This window comes from Electrophorus electricus, chromosome 14, assembly GCF_013358815.1.
Source record: "Electrophorus electricus isolate fEleEle1 chromosome 14, fEleEle1.pri, whole genome shotgun sequence".
In the NCBI taxonomy this organism is placed as follows: Eukaryota; Metazoa; Chordata; class Actinopteri; order Gymnotiformes; family Gymnotidae; genus Electrophorus; species Electrophorus electricus.
This window is the reverse complement of record NC_049548.1, coordinates 13,011,447-13,025,838: the sequence shown is the minus strand read 5'-3', so window position 1 is coordinate 13,025,838 and position 14,392 is coordinate 13,011,447. Positions and strand designations below refer to the sequence as shown.

General features: G+C 43.1%; 1 protein-coding gene across 1 annotated transcript in view; it reads left to right on the top strand.

The window, feature by feature from the left end:
* The window catches only part of LOC113581973 (disintegrin and metalloproteinase domain-containing protein 12), a 73,336-nt gene that overhangs the window by 18,874 nt on the left and 40,070 nt on the right, over window positions 1-14,392 (top strand). The window lies entirely within an intron of this gene.

Genomic DNA, 14,392 nt, shown 5'->3' with positions numbered 1-14,392 from the left:
GATGGACATTCAGGCTTGATTTGAATTTTCGACTCTCATAATTCATGTCCTCATTTCATCGCTACAGCATTTTGAACTTCTTGAAACCTTAAAGCAGTCTCTCCACTACGTCCTTCACCTTAGTGCTGTCTGCCACCCACATTTGTGAGGGATGCTCTCCGTCAGTCCTGTGCTCCTGCGGGGTGGGGTTCTGGAACCCTAACTCTTCTGAAGTATTTGGTCCCAGAACTTGAAGCACAAATCAGAAGCTTCATAGGACTCCAAACCATGTTCTCTGTTCTTGTCTTCTTCTGCAGGTTTTTTTCCAGTAACAGCCAAATAATTGCCAAGGTCTTCTCTCATAAATATATATTTTTTGACTGTTTGATCTTTATCAGGACAGCGTTCATACCTTTGTCCCTATTGGATATGTTTGGGTCACACAAAAGCCAGCTTGTCCAAGCTGTGTTTTGGCCAGCTTCCAAAGACAATACAAATCTTCAAAAAATATTCAACCAGGCAGTGGCCATATGTAATGGGCGCAAGACAAATGTCCAGGATAAGAATCATTTAAAAGACACATGGAATCTGATCAGAGATGGGCTATGAAGTAATGCTTTGCCAACACAGTGCATGCCGTCATCTTACACGCAGTTCAGAGGAACCAAAGTAGATGGTTCTTCTCGGTTTAGCCTAATGAGCCTGGGTGGATGCCAGTCCTTGACAGAGTGATCTCTGAAAAGCATCTGAACTTTCGCACTGGCAGATTCAAGCCTGGGGCTACTAAAGCAGCAAAACAGCCTAATTATGGAATCTGCTGCACATGTAACTGTGAGCATAGTGCTTGTACAAGGACGACCGGATGCTTGTGAAGCTCATTTGTTGCAGGGTGAGAAATTTGACAAGTGGTCTGAGAGACCCCCAGCTAGACCATTAAAGTGTGGGACTTGGTAATGAGATCAAACCTGGTGTCATTATAGGAGTTCAAGAACTAGAGAGTTGAAAACTGTCACTTTTACTCATGTGAAATTGCATTTGATGGGGAATAATAGGATAATCTGCACTGATAATTTCAAACATGTCTTATTATTCATTAAGCTGTTAAAATGGAAAATGACTGCAGATTTTAGTCACATTATTGGAATAGTAGGATGGTATGGTTCCTTTTTTATCTTTGGCAATAAATTACAGATCCTACTAATACTGACTCAAGTTGAAATCTATATAAAACTACATTTAAGCCCAAAACTACATTTCTTTTTCAGACCATGTGGCAGGCTTCAATAATCTGCTCTTTCATCCATGGATTTCCCACTTCATATATTCAGTAGAGTAAGAAAAAAAGTATTCAGACAAATGATCACATAACTCAGAAAATGACCTGCTAAGATCATTAAGTGTCTCTCCCACTCACTCTCTTTTTCTTGAGTGTTCCTCAGATGACTTCAGAATCAAGCACCTTGAGCAAACGGTTCACATTGTGAAAGCACTGGATAGTCATTTTAGTTCCAGTGGGTCACATTTCCTGGGTGCCCGGGGTTAAGGTCAGTTGAGAGGATACAAACATAAAAAGAATCTGTTCAGCTGTCCTGAACACCCCACAGACAGAATTTAGTTTATGAGGGTTCTGAACTCTATGAAAATGTTTTCCCTGATCAGAGTCCTGTTTTGACCAGCCAGATCTCCAACAGTCACTTGTTAACACGAGTTAAATCAGACACTCTAGTGCCTGTCTCTAACAAAACAACAGAAAACTGGAAACTAGTGCCACGGTCACGTTACATGATTTCCAAAGTTGCCAGGTCTCTGTACTATTCACTCCACCACTTGAAATCAGGAATCTCATAATGGTGAATAAGTCTATATGACTTATCAGCAACAGGGGATCACACACTACAAGACATTTCACCATCCAGCGAGTCTGTCTGGTCTCGAAAGTACACTTTGTAGTGAAAACACACACAAGAAATGACACGGAGAATGATGTGATAGACTGCACAAGATGGATTGTTGTTGTTGTTTTCCCTTTAAAGTAATATCTTTACATATTATATCCACGCTTGTTGATGTTGTACAACTCACCCCCGGCTTTCCCTTCACTCTCTGTCTTGCATTCTCATTGGTTGCAGCTTGACACCACACACACTACCAGTCTCAATTTGGTCTCAACTGTAGACTATATAGAAGTCTATGGTGGCAACCCTTTTCACACTACAGGATTTGGACTCGCCCACAGTTCCAGATACTTAGCATTCTAGATATATTTCAGGACTGTGTGAGTGATTGGCGAGCCTCTCAGATCAGGTGTTTAAACAGTTCACACTTAGGAATTGAGAGTCCATTTCCAAACCCCAAACAAGCTCTGATTTGGCTATGACCTGGGGTTAAAATCATGTAGTGTGAACTTGGCATAATTGTATTCATAATTGAATATTAAGTTTCTAAGGCTGAATTTTTTTATATTGACCATGCATTGCATTGTACTGGTTGTGATCGCTGTGGTTTCTTGAATACTGTGGAGGAAGAACTCCAGAAGAGCTGATACAAAAGGGAACGTCGGCAGAGCTGATGCCAAAGAGAACTTTGGAAGAGCTGATGCGAAAGGGAACTTCAGCAGAGATCAAGCCAAAGGGAATGGCTGCAGAGATGAAGCCAAGGGGAACGTCGGCAGAGACGATGCCAAAGGGAACGGCTGCAGAGATGAAGCCAAGGGGAACGTCTGTAGAGATGAAGCCAAGGGGAACGTCTGTAGAGCTGAGGCCAAGGGGAACGTCTGTAGAGCTGAGGCCAAAGGGAACGTCGGCAGAGCTGAGGCCAAAGGGAACGTCGGCAGAGCTGAGGCCAAAGGGAACGTCGGCAGAGCTGAGGCCAAAGGGGACTTTGGCAGATCTGATGTGGAAGGGAACGTCGGCAGAGCTGATGTGAAAGGGAACTGTCTGAGTGTCCTGGCTGCCAGCCACATTTGCCCTGATCAACACCAGTTGTTCAAACAGGACTAAGTGATGCAGAAAGAGATGGAAGGGGGAAAAAAGATTGATTGTCAAAAATAATGAAAATTGAAAGCACAGATGTGTTTTTTTTTATACTTCTCTGATTTCAGACCAACAGCAGTTCTGGAAACATAAACAGAGTTTTTTGTCCTATGCCTCAGTGCACTGTGGGAGGTGAGGGATGCACCACCGTTGTGAGCAGATTTCTGCTGTTCTTTTGTTTGTTTGTTTGTTTGTTTGTTGATGGGCAGAAGTGTAGAGAGCTTGTTGAGGTTCTCCTTTTGCACCAGCCTGCTAGGGAGCATTGAATGCTCTGGGGCCATTCAGCAGTAGTGAAATCGTATGTGTAGAAGCAGTGTGCTGCTGTTTATGTCTGCAGAATGGGCCCAAAACCTCAGTTGCGTGATTCTATGATACAGCCTGTACCACACACTGAGGGGCTGTATAGCTAATAGAGGTTGCTGGCTATACTTTAAAGTTCTGTAATGAGCATTTGGCCAAATGTGTTACTTTTGCAACAGCAGAAGCTCTGATGTAGGATATGTGTTTATGTTTAGTTTATGTTGTACATTCTAATAAATCTGATTGTCTTAACACAGCTAGAAAACGTGTGGAAAATTTCACCCCGGGCCTCGTGAGGTCTTTACCACTGCCTTTGTCATGTTACGACACTGCAGTATTGGAAGCGCTTCGTCGCCAGAATTTCATTAACTGCAGATGTTTCTGAGTTAGTGACAAAAAAAAAAAAAAAAAAAAAAAGGTTAAGATGCACATATGCAGATTGTTCCCATGGTAACACCAGAAATGTCGGGAGGAAGCAGGAAAGAGAGGTACACAGGGAGATGTGCATAGGAACAGACACGGTCAGACAGAAGAAGAGAGGAGGGAGGGGTGTGACTAGAGCGTTTATGTAAGCCCCCCCCCCCCCCCAGTCACAGGAAAGGAAGGCGTGGTATTATCAAAGTGAGGTGACAGCCCAGGGGCAGGAGTGCGAGTGGAGGTCTGGGTCTCCCACAGTTTCACATCTTTCAGAGGCGTTAGCCTCACCGCTTACCTGACGGAGGGAGAGAGGGAGACACAGGGAATGAAAAGAGCTCTCTTAATGTCACTTAGGGATTCTGGAGGAAGAGGGCCCTGGTGGACCAGAAGTGTGTGAGAGGTGAGGTCGGACAGAAGAGCAGGGTTTAACAGGAACGTTGACTGTTGGAAGTGTCTTTGGACATAAAGCAGAGATGAACTATCCAAGAGTGAGTGAGAATCAAGTGGGGAAAAGGGCAAATTGGATTCTCACAAATGCGCGTTGGTTTGCCTGTGTGTGTGTGTGTAGGAGTGTATGTCTCAGAGTCTGAGATATTTGAGAAATAAGAAATGTGCATCTGGAAAGGATCTTATTTCTGCACTTGTGAACTGCTGAATCACTTGAACTGAGTTGAGTGTGCATTATCAGTGGGTTAGAACACACATGGCCAGTATCATTAACCTACTCATTAAAACCTCCCTTCTTCCTCCTGATAAAGTCTTCACACACCCTGGTTTTTAACTGTACTGTCAGAGAGAGATACAAATAAGAAACACAGGACTTCATTAGGGCGACCAGTGTAGCCTGCTGAACCAGGCGTCTCACTCGGATGAAGACTGGGCACTTTCAACAGTTTTCTTCAGCCTGTGTTTTTAGAAGGGGCCTTTTCTCTATTGAATTCCAATTATTTCCCAGTTTAGAGCCTTAATTAGTCAGGCAAACTGACTACCTGCATTCCTGTTTAATTAGACGGACCTGTTAACACGGAGGTCCCTTAGAAAACATTTCCCTTAGCCCCAGGACACATGCATGAGCACGCGCGCACGCGTGTGTGTGTGTGTGTGTGTGTGTGTGTTGTTTTATTCTCACACATTTGTTACCACATCTGGCACATCCATTCACTAATTTTCGCCCATCTCTCACCTCTCTTCTATCCTCTCTGTTGTCAGTTCGCAGTATTGCTGAATGTATGCTTCAGATAGGGTCCAGAGCCCCCTGTCAGCTACCTGTTAAACACATCCGTTAGCTCCTGCTACACAATCAGTCCATAACAAGTCCATAACAGGTTGGTCAGAAGTTCTGTAGAACCTCAGAACCTCTTGGGTCTGCCCTGGTTGGCTGTTAGCTCTGCAGTACCTCCTTATGAGTTAATGTTCACTTTAACATCCCTACTGTGCACCTGGGGGTCGAGCATGTGAGCAGTACCTGCTTAGTGATTAGGGTAAAGTAAGCCATTAGTGGTGCGCTGTTGGACCCGTGCCAGCATTTGGCCCATGAATCGGGGCAGTACTTCACTAGCTGCATTACTCTACGTGATTATCACTATGTTAGCCATCCTCAGACATCCAGACGGGCCTGTGACATGATCATACTGCTGTGCTCGCAGTGGGTTCTCTGGGTCAGCATTGGCATTTTCTTAGCCTGCATGGCACAGTGTGATTTCTGTACTGTCCATGGCACTCATCTCGTCTGGGTGAGCAGGAACCGGAGAGCAGGAGGTCTGGTCTGCTGCAGGCTATTCCTCCTCACCTCCCTGTGTGCAGGGAGTGATGCACTGTGTGTGTGTGTGTGTGTGTGTGTGTGTGTTCTCGCACACATTGAAGGAAATGAGGAGACAGAATAAGAGTGGTCTGGCCATTAATTCGTCTTTTACTGCAGATATGGTGTGCACTGCAGACTGGTGTAACTTACGTATTTGCTGCTGTGTGGGGGGTTGGACATCTATGTTGAGATTCAGTTTCTCTCAGACCTTCCAAGAACTTGGAAGTTAATGGACTGTTATGCTTAACTTTATCTGCAAGAGCATTTATCATCTAAATGTAAAACACGTCGCATACTCAGATAAGTAATACTGTGTGTGCGCGCGCGCGTGTGTGTGTGTGCGTGTGCATATGCACGTGCTTGTGTTTTCTGTCTACTGGCTGTTGGTGTCCCTCTCTTACTCTGGTTTCATACACTTATTTGTGGTTTTTAATGTTTCAGATTTGACCGCATTCTGCCTTTGTTAATTCTACAAGTTTGTTGCCTCTAAACACTGAATTCATCTTTGGTTGTTCACATAAATTAACAGTGAGGGGAATGCAGAGGGGGTAATCACAGAGGTCTTGCACATTGTAGAGCATTGCTCTCATTAATACTCTCTTGTCAGAACTGAGTGCACGTCTTCATCTCTCATGAAGATAATGATGTGCTATTTTGCTTTGAAACTGAGAAGAAAAGGATCTAAACAGCTCTCACTCCACTCTACTAATTAGATTGGCCTCACACACCTCCCTGGGCTGTTAATGTTAGCCATTAACACCATACTAGCATCTGTAGGATTAATGTTTATGCTAAGATATATAGACTGATGTATATGGGCAGTATACTGTCTAGTTGCACTACATGTGTGAACAGGTGTGTGTGTGTGTGTGTGTGTGCGCTGCGCTGTGCTGTGCTGTGCTGTGCTGTGCTGTGCTTGAAGACATCCTCAGGCATGCTTTATACCAAACCTCAAGACAGACTTAAATCTCATCTTTCCTTTTCCTCCTCTGACCCGAATTAAAATCAAGGCAGTGTTAAAGATCATTGAGGGCCAGCAGAGAGAGGCTCTCAGGGAAGAGCTCCACCCTGAGGGTCCAAACATAAGCCTGTCCTTCACAGTCTACTGGCCATGTGGGGACCATCAGTGCTCACAGCAGCAGTTCTGTTCCCCAAAGACTAGCAGATAGCTTTTAGGCATTTGCAAAACCTTTAGTTCCATTTATGCATTTAGCAGATGCTCTTACCCAGAGCAAGTTACAATTTCAATCATTTTACAGAGGCAAGCAAATGTAGTGTTAAGAGTCTTGCCCAAGGACTCTTATTGGTATAGTGTGGAGCACGTACCCAGACAGGGGATTGCACCCCAATCCACTGCCAGGAAAGGTAGCATTGTTATTTACTACCCAATACCTGTCTGCATTTATTCCTTCCATTGCCTCTATCACATCCAATCCCTGCCCCCGCACACAGTCTGGCCCAAGTTCAGTCATGCTACTGCTCGCTGCTGCACTGGTTTGTGAGGACAGCTCTCCCACTGGGGTCTTTTAGAGGGCAAGGGCAGCCCAGACTCCCTTCCCCAAACACAAATACGGGGGTGAGCGGAGTGGGGGGGATTATACCGGAGAAGGAGAAAATGTTTTACATTTCTGTCAGCCCACCAGTACAACAGCAAGCCGTGTTTCCCTGAAGGTAGCCTCTCTGTGGAGGAAACGGAATTACCGATGCCAGCATCTTGATTTTATCAGGGGTGCAAAGTTCTTTTTCGTTTGCTAGTTAATATTGGTAGGCTGAGGGAAGGCAAGGAGTGAAGCTGTTGAAACGGATCGGTCGCTCACAGATTGCGGAAAAGGGAATAGGTGAGCATTAGGTTTCTGCATCTTTCCTCACTGATGGTCCACCAGGGCCACAAACCATATAACAAGAGTTCTGAGGTTCCCCCTCTCTTCCTCTCTTCCTCTCTGTCTCTATGTCTCTCATCCTCCTTTCCTTGCTCATGCAGAAAGCAGATGTGTTGGCCCTCCACTGCTGTGGTCACTGCTGTGAGTGTGAGTCTGGCATTGGCTCTGGGGCTCTTTGTCTGCGTGTGAATGGGAGGTCTGTGGGGAAGGCTTTGATTGCAGTGATGAAAGCTTAGCTGGGAGTCACACCAGGGCACGGGGAGCTAGATAAGGGGGTGCGAGGCGGGAGGCTCAGAGGGCTGATGGTTTCGGACAGGCTCAGCCAGTGGCTGATCGATATTGTGATATTTAAGTATGCGACGTACAGAGGAGCCAGAGACCTGAAGTGATGGTGAGCTCTTGTAGATGGAGTGATGAATCTTTCCATCCAGGATAGTCCGTGTGTTGTTTGAGCGTTATGGAAAGCCTAGGCAGGCTTGGATTGGCTGCGGGAAGCCAGTGTTTGTAGGGAATACGGCGCTGATCTTATAGTACCCTCAGTGACGAGGCCTGCCAGGTCAGATCCAAGAGACATTTTTTAGGCCTTCTCAGCACAGATTCTGAATTCAAAGCACAAGGGTTCCACACTGCTTACTGTCCGTATCACAATACTCATGACAATGCCGACAGTTTCCAACAAACCGCTATTCTTGTTTTATTTGATTATTTATTTATCTATTTCTAATCTCTGGACATGCTCTTGTGTGGTGGTAAAGGAAAAACCACACTAACCATGCCCTTCAGGTGCTGACAAACCCCTCTAGCGCATCTGATCGCAACGTGAACAGGTCTCCGTTCCTGCTGCAGAATGCAGGTCATTGTAAAGTGTGAAAAGGGATGGTGAGCTTTGACCATGAATGAATGAGCAGGAGATTTGCATTCTGCTCTTCGATTGTTTTTCCCTCTCTTTTGGTGGTGGATGAAGGTGGTGAAGCAGACAGGTCCTTTGAAATGAAAATTTGCTCTCTTATGCAAGCATTTGTTGTGTTTAAAGAAGAATGAGCTGAATTGTTTGAGTAGCCCAGGCTCTTGTTAAGCACAGCATGGACGTGTCTGAGTGTAGATAAACACGGGGAAAAAAGTATATCTTTTTATTAAGAGGACCCTTTATCTGTTTAGACAACACAGAAAGTGTTCAAAACTATATTGATCATTCAGCTCTGTGAGAACTGGAAAACGCAACAGTGTTTTCTGCCACAGTGTATTGTGAATTTAGTTTCTGAAGTAGTTTCCATTTTGGGAAAATAAATTCCATTTCCCCTCCGGTGCTTTTGAGCAGTGAAATCACCAAATTGCTGAACTCTGGCCCTCCAAGGTTCTGGTTGGGTACTGCTGACTCAAATTTGTTTTGCTCATTGCAGGTCATAGTGTTGTGCACATTTGCTGTCTGTCTACACACAGTCGGAGTTCAGCAGGTGTGACTGAGGCTGAGATTTCCCAGTATTTCCGTGGCAGCTGTCAGAAATCTTCTCTGTCTTTCCAGAAGACAAGCTGGGAAATCTGCTGGAACTGCAGGGTTTGGGTTACTAAGCCAGAGGGTTAGTGGACTGGGTTTCCCAGTGCTTCTTCATGTTACTAATGGGCTGCTGAATCAGGGCCGGTGTGGTGTGCTGTCTGCCGCAATCTGCCTAGAAATGGCAGCAAACAAACCTGTCTATACAGCCCCAGACAAATGGAAAATAGAAGTAGAAGGGAGCATGCATGCGCACACACACACACACACACACACACACACACACACACTTTTACTCACAGGACACAGCAGTCACCCTATTGGCCAAAGAAAAGAAACAAGAGGAAGTTCCCCTTGCTTGAACGCATGGGAGTAAATGAGTTTAGGCTGGTAGTATATTTTTAAAGAATCTTGCTCTTGGATTGCTGCCTTTATGATTATTTGATTCTGACAATAGTACAAGAATCTCTTTGGCTCACACTTTGTCAAAGTTACATGAGTTATAAATGTTCTTGCCTGTTACACCATAGTGATTTTGAATTTTAAAATCTGTGCTACTAAGTCACATTGTAAAAATGAAATCCTAACATCTGTTATCTGGAGCCCAGCCCTGGGCTGATCTCTGGATTATCTACATTTAGCTGTGAGTTGTAGAGAAAGCATTTGATTGGTAACACATTCATTATGAGAAGGGTGACGCCATACAAAAAGTATAATTTTTCAAGCAAATATAGTTAACCTCTAAACAACACAACCTAGTGTTTTATGATTCTCTATTGATGTCAAACATCAGCCCTGTAGAATCCACAAGCGGTTTGTGCAACACTGTTGTGATTGACGGAAAACGGGCCTACGGGGGAACAGCAGCTGTCTCAGAGCACCTGGTGGCTTCACACAGGAAATGATGGGGGCATCCGTTAGCACCACAAGCTGGAACAGCATGGTTATACTGCTTCTGAGGTGGGCCAGCCTGTGCCGAGTTCATGCATCGTCTCGTGCGGCTTCCTGTGCGTCATTTCAGCTGTTCACCAGTGATAATCGTGATTTAATATCTACCTAAAAGCACTGTATTCTCACCAGCATTCAGACTCTGACAGAGATAACATATGACTGATATAGCTTGCATGAACTGTTATTACATTAGTTCATTTTATTTTATTTTATTTCAGTTTCTGTCAGTTTGCCGGAGGGTTAGTCCTTTTGATTGACATATCTGTGCTTTATCTCCTCCTCTTTCACTGCCACTCAAACCTTTGTTCTTTAGAGCCCATCACTCTTGTTACACATCTCCAAAATGAGTTTCCAGGAGCTTCTGTTATCATCCTCTGCTCTGGCCAAGGCAGTTCTGAGGTAGAAGGAAATCACAGATTATACGTCCAGCCCTTTGAAGGACTTTTGAGCTCTTTCAATCAAATTCCTGCTTTCGAAGAGTTTTGAGTATAGCAATTCTCTCTGACTGGTTTTGTGCAGACATGACTGCCATTGGGAGTTAAAGGTCTTGATTCCCAGAAGTGGGCAAGACATTTCTTTTGACACCACATGTATTTATGTGGGTCACGTAGGGCTAGCAGACAATGCTGCAATATATCCAGGCAGACTTCACACACACACATACACGCGCACACACACACACACACACACACAGACAGACACACACTCACACACAGACATGCTGGTGTAAATGGGATGGAGGTTATATGAGTCCAAATAAGCATTTAGGTGATGGTAAGGGTCATATGTTGAACTCTGGTAAAGGCCATTCATAGGGGAAGTCTGTCTTCCTTGACAGTGTATATTAATGAAAATGCTGGAAAAACACAATAGCAAAAAAAAAAAAAAACCATTTAAAAAAATAATAAAATGGTGAAAAACACAGACATGAAAATTTCATGTATTATTACAATTCTTGGAAAAAACATCAAATGTATACTAATAATATGATAAAACATACAAAATACATACATGCACACACGCACACCTTTCTCTTGTGAACAGAATTTGGTTGCATACGACTCACATTTTTAGAGGCAGTTATACCTGACAGTTCTGTACCACTTCACAGTGAAAGAACTCAGCCCATCCTGTTTCGGACCCAAGGATGTAATTCCACCTGTCAGCAAACCCTCCAAACCTGGCACATCACTCATGTTTAATAATGAGGCATCATCAAATCAACTCCGTGACATGTCCTCCAAGGATTATATAAACATGTCAAATAAATCAGCCAGTTTCCCCCTGTTACAGGGTTTGCTTTTCAGACTGCCCTTGTATGGAGAGCTGCCTTTAATAGTGTGCTTGCTTGCAGGTTTGCTCTGTCTCAAGGTAATTCAGAACTCATGTTGCTTTCAGTGAGACTTCAGTTAGGCTTGTATTTAGACAAGGCGTTTGAATGATGACCACTGAGACTTCATATATCTGACATTTGTGAGTTACATAACTTTATCCACCAAGTGCACCTGGTCTCACAAAATATTTACGTGAAATCAAACATATAAATACCTGAGATCATATAAATGCTATGACTAAGATCATTTTAAAAGGAGGAAATTCCATTCCAACATAAATTCTTAAAATCTTATTCATTCATGTCTGTTCTTACATCCATTAAAAAAACAAAAACAAATTCAATATTGCCATTGTCAAGTTTTAAACCAGTGTTATATAAATATAATAGTAAGAACTGGTGATCTTTAACTGTAGAAGCCACTTCATCTTTCAACCATCTGTCACTTCACTTCAGTTAACTGTATCTCATGTATCCCCTAATTTTAGTTATCTTGCTGTTGTTTCCCAGATATCAATCACCTGCACCCTGTAATTGGTGCTGTGTGTGTGCTTTGCCAGTGTCGTTCATCACTTGCACATTACCACTGAAGGAACTGTATTGATTTTTTTGGAACCTGCCTGACCCTCAGGCATCAATCTCCAAGGAGACAGTCACCATGGTAATGGTAATGGGTGGTCTGTAATAGAGATTCAGAATGGCCAATCCAGCTCTCAATTATTGACTAGACAATCGAAAACAAGCAGATATTTAGAAGCATAGAGAAACACAAGCAATACACTGTAGATGACTTGAAGATGAACACTGAACAGATTTCTCCTCATGAAAAAGACCTCAAGAGGTCTTCACTTTGTGATCAAGAAGGCAGCTCACTGTTTTTTTCCACTCACATACCTGCCACTATATGCCAAGACAGGAAAAATCGCATGAACTGCTATAGCTCCTCTTGCCTACATCCGTTCATTCATTCCTGCTGTTTTTCTGCCCCAGCAGTGTTTGGACCTTTCTGATTGAGCAGTGACTGGCTCCTTACTTGGCTCACTGCTGGAAGCAAAAATGAAAAATAAAATCAGAACCTGCTAAGACTAGTTAGATTGTTTGCCATGTTCATTCTGTCTTCCTTGGCGTTGGTGTGAAGAGAAATGGACAATTCAACATTTAGAATTGTGCAGACCATACACCACACTGCCCTGGTCCAGAGACTGGGTTTTTTTTTGGTTTTGGTTTGGGTTTTTAATTACTTTTAGCGTACGTTCTTTCACCTCTCCAATGATGATTTGATTATATCCTTTGTCCTTAGAGTCTGCTTTCATACATGGTGAAAAGGAGAGATTTTCTTTCACTCTTCTATGTTCTTTCAAACGTCTTTTATGGTTTGCTTCTGCTGTGCAGTTTTGCTTATGCATAATGCATAAATGCAAAGTAAAGAGCTCATAAAATATTGTAGTGTCTGCCTGATGACAGTCACCCCTTCATCATATTTATCACATGAATCTAAACTAAATTCCCATATCAGGTTATTATGTGGCCTTAATGAGCTGAGTTGTATGTGCTGCTAAGACAGAAAGAAGATCAATGATTATTGATTAAGCTACCCTTTTCACTATGGTAATGAAGATATACTATCAGTGATGTTTGTTTCAGGCCATCATTAACAGAGAATTTTGTACAAAAAATTCCCAGGTAAAGATTAAAGCTTATCAAATGCTATTAACAGGATCCATTTTATAGATCCATTTCATAGACAGCTTGTCTAAGTTAACAGAAGAATTGCATTGGCCAAGAATACATCAAACAAACACAATAATCACCAGACAACTACTGATATTGTTAAAGCAAGACTGTACTATGTCTGCTTAAGGCAACATTCGTAATGTGCTTGACTTGTGGAGGGACACGTGAAAGAACTGATCCTGCTGTCTCTCTGGGAGTTCTGCTTACAGTTCCAACAGTTTAATGATCTCAGTATGTGGGACCTTTTTTCATTCTTCACGCGTTCCTTTAATAACTTCAGCTTGTCAGGACGATCGCTGAATAAACCGTAAGGACCAGATGACTGACCCCAAATTTTAGCCTCTGTCTGCAGTGTGTCCAGCTGTGTCCTGTGACACCTTATCAAAAGAGTTTCTTTGGGGTTTGACGTCTCTTCACTGTGGATCACGTTCTTAGTACAATGCGTCATCTGGGCTACTGCTGAATGAGTCAAGGCTAATTGTATTTGGAATCCATTTCCATAAAAATGAATTATATCTTCTGGATCACCTTTGGATTTCTGTTATTGAAAAACACTAAGACCTCGTGTCACAGACTAAGTCTCCTGCAGTTTCCAGAGATCAGTTGGATTTCATCATTGACGAGTGAGACCACAGAACAGTCTCGGTGCACTTCTCATTTTTAATGCTCCACATAAAAAGTCTTGCTTTCCATTTGGACGTGTGGATGTGGGGTTACCAGAAGCCTCTTCTGTGTTGATTCATCAGTCTGCAGGGTTAGCATTGTTCAGGAGGTCACAGTTTCCACTCTTAGTCTCTTTACCGCATTCTGGTAAAGTTTTTATGTTCGATGTCCCTGGCTCTAGGCCTGCTTAAGAGCTCTCTTAAGATGTCTGGAATCATGAATACAAGAGCAGAGCCAAACAGGATAAAAGCTGTAATGTACAGAAAATCACTTTCCACGTCTGGAGCTGGGACTGACGAGGGCTACTTCTCTCTCCGAGAATAAAGACAGCTGTGATGGGAAGACGGGTTACTGCACTCAGTACCTTCCATCGGTGCAATGCATGTTTTCTGTTCGAATTTTGCTGCTATAAGTTTGGCTTGCTTAATATTCACATCATGTATAGAACATCTTCATGCAGACCTAATGAGGTTCAAGTTCAGATTATTGTGCATCATTTCACACCCCTACAAGACAACATGCCATATTTTAATAAACTCTATATTTAGGAGGTGCTAGATCTTACAGACTACATGATATATGAAACAGAACAGAAGTGTTGTGTGACCCCTCTACCTTTCGAATATGGTATTCCGCCCCATCAGTGATTGGCATTAATGAGTACTTTTTTTTGCTGTGACTGCCACACACTTAATTTAAACTACATCTCCATGACAACCAAGTATGTTTTCAGCTGGTGACATTTTCGCTGGTAACTAGGATGATATGACTCTGAAACTGTAAGTTACCATAGTGATATAATGAAAGTAT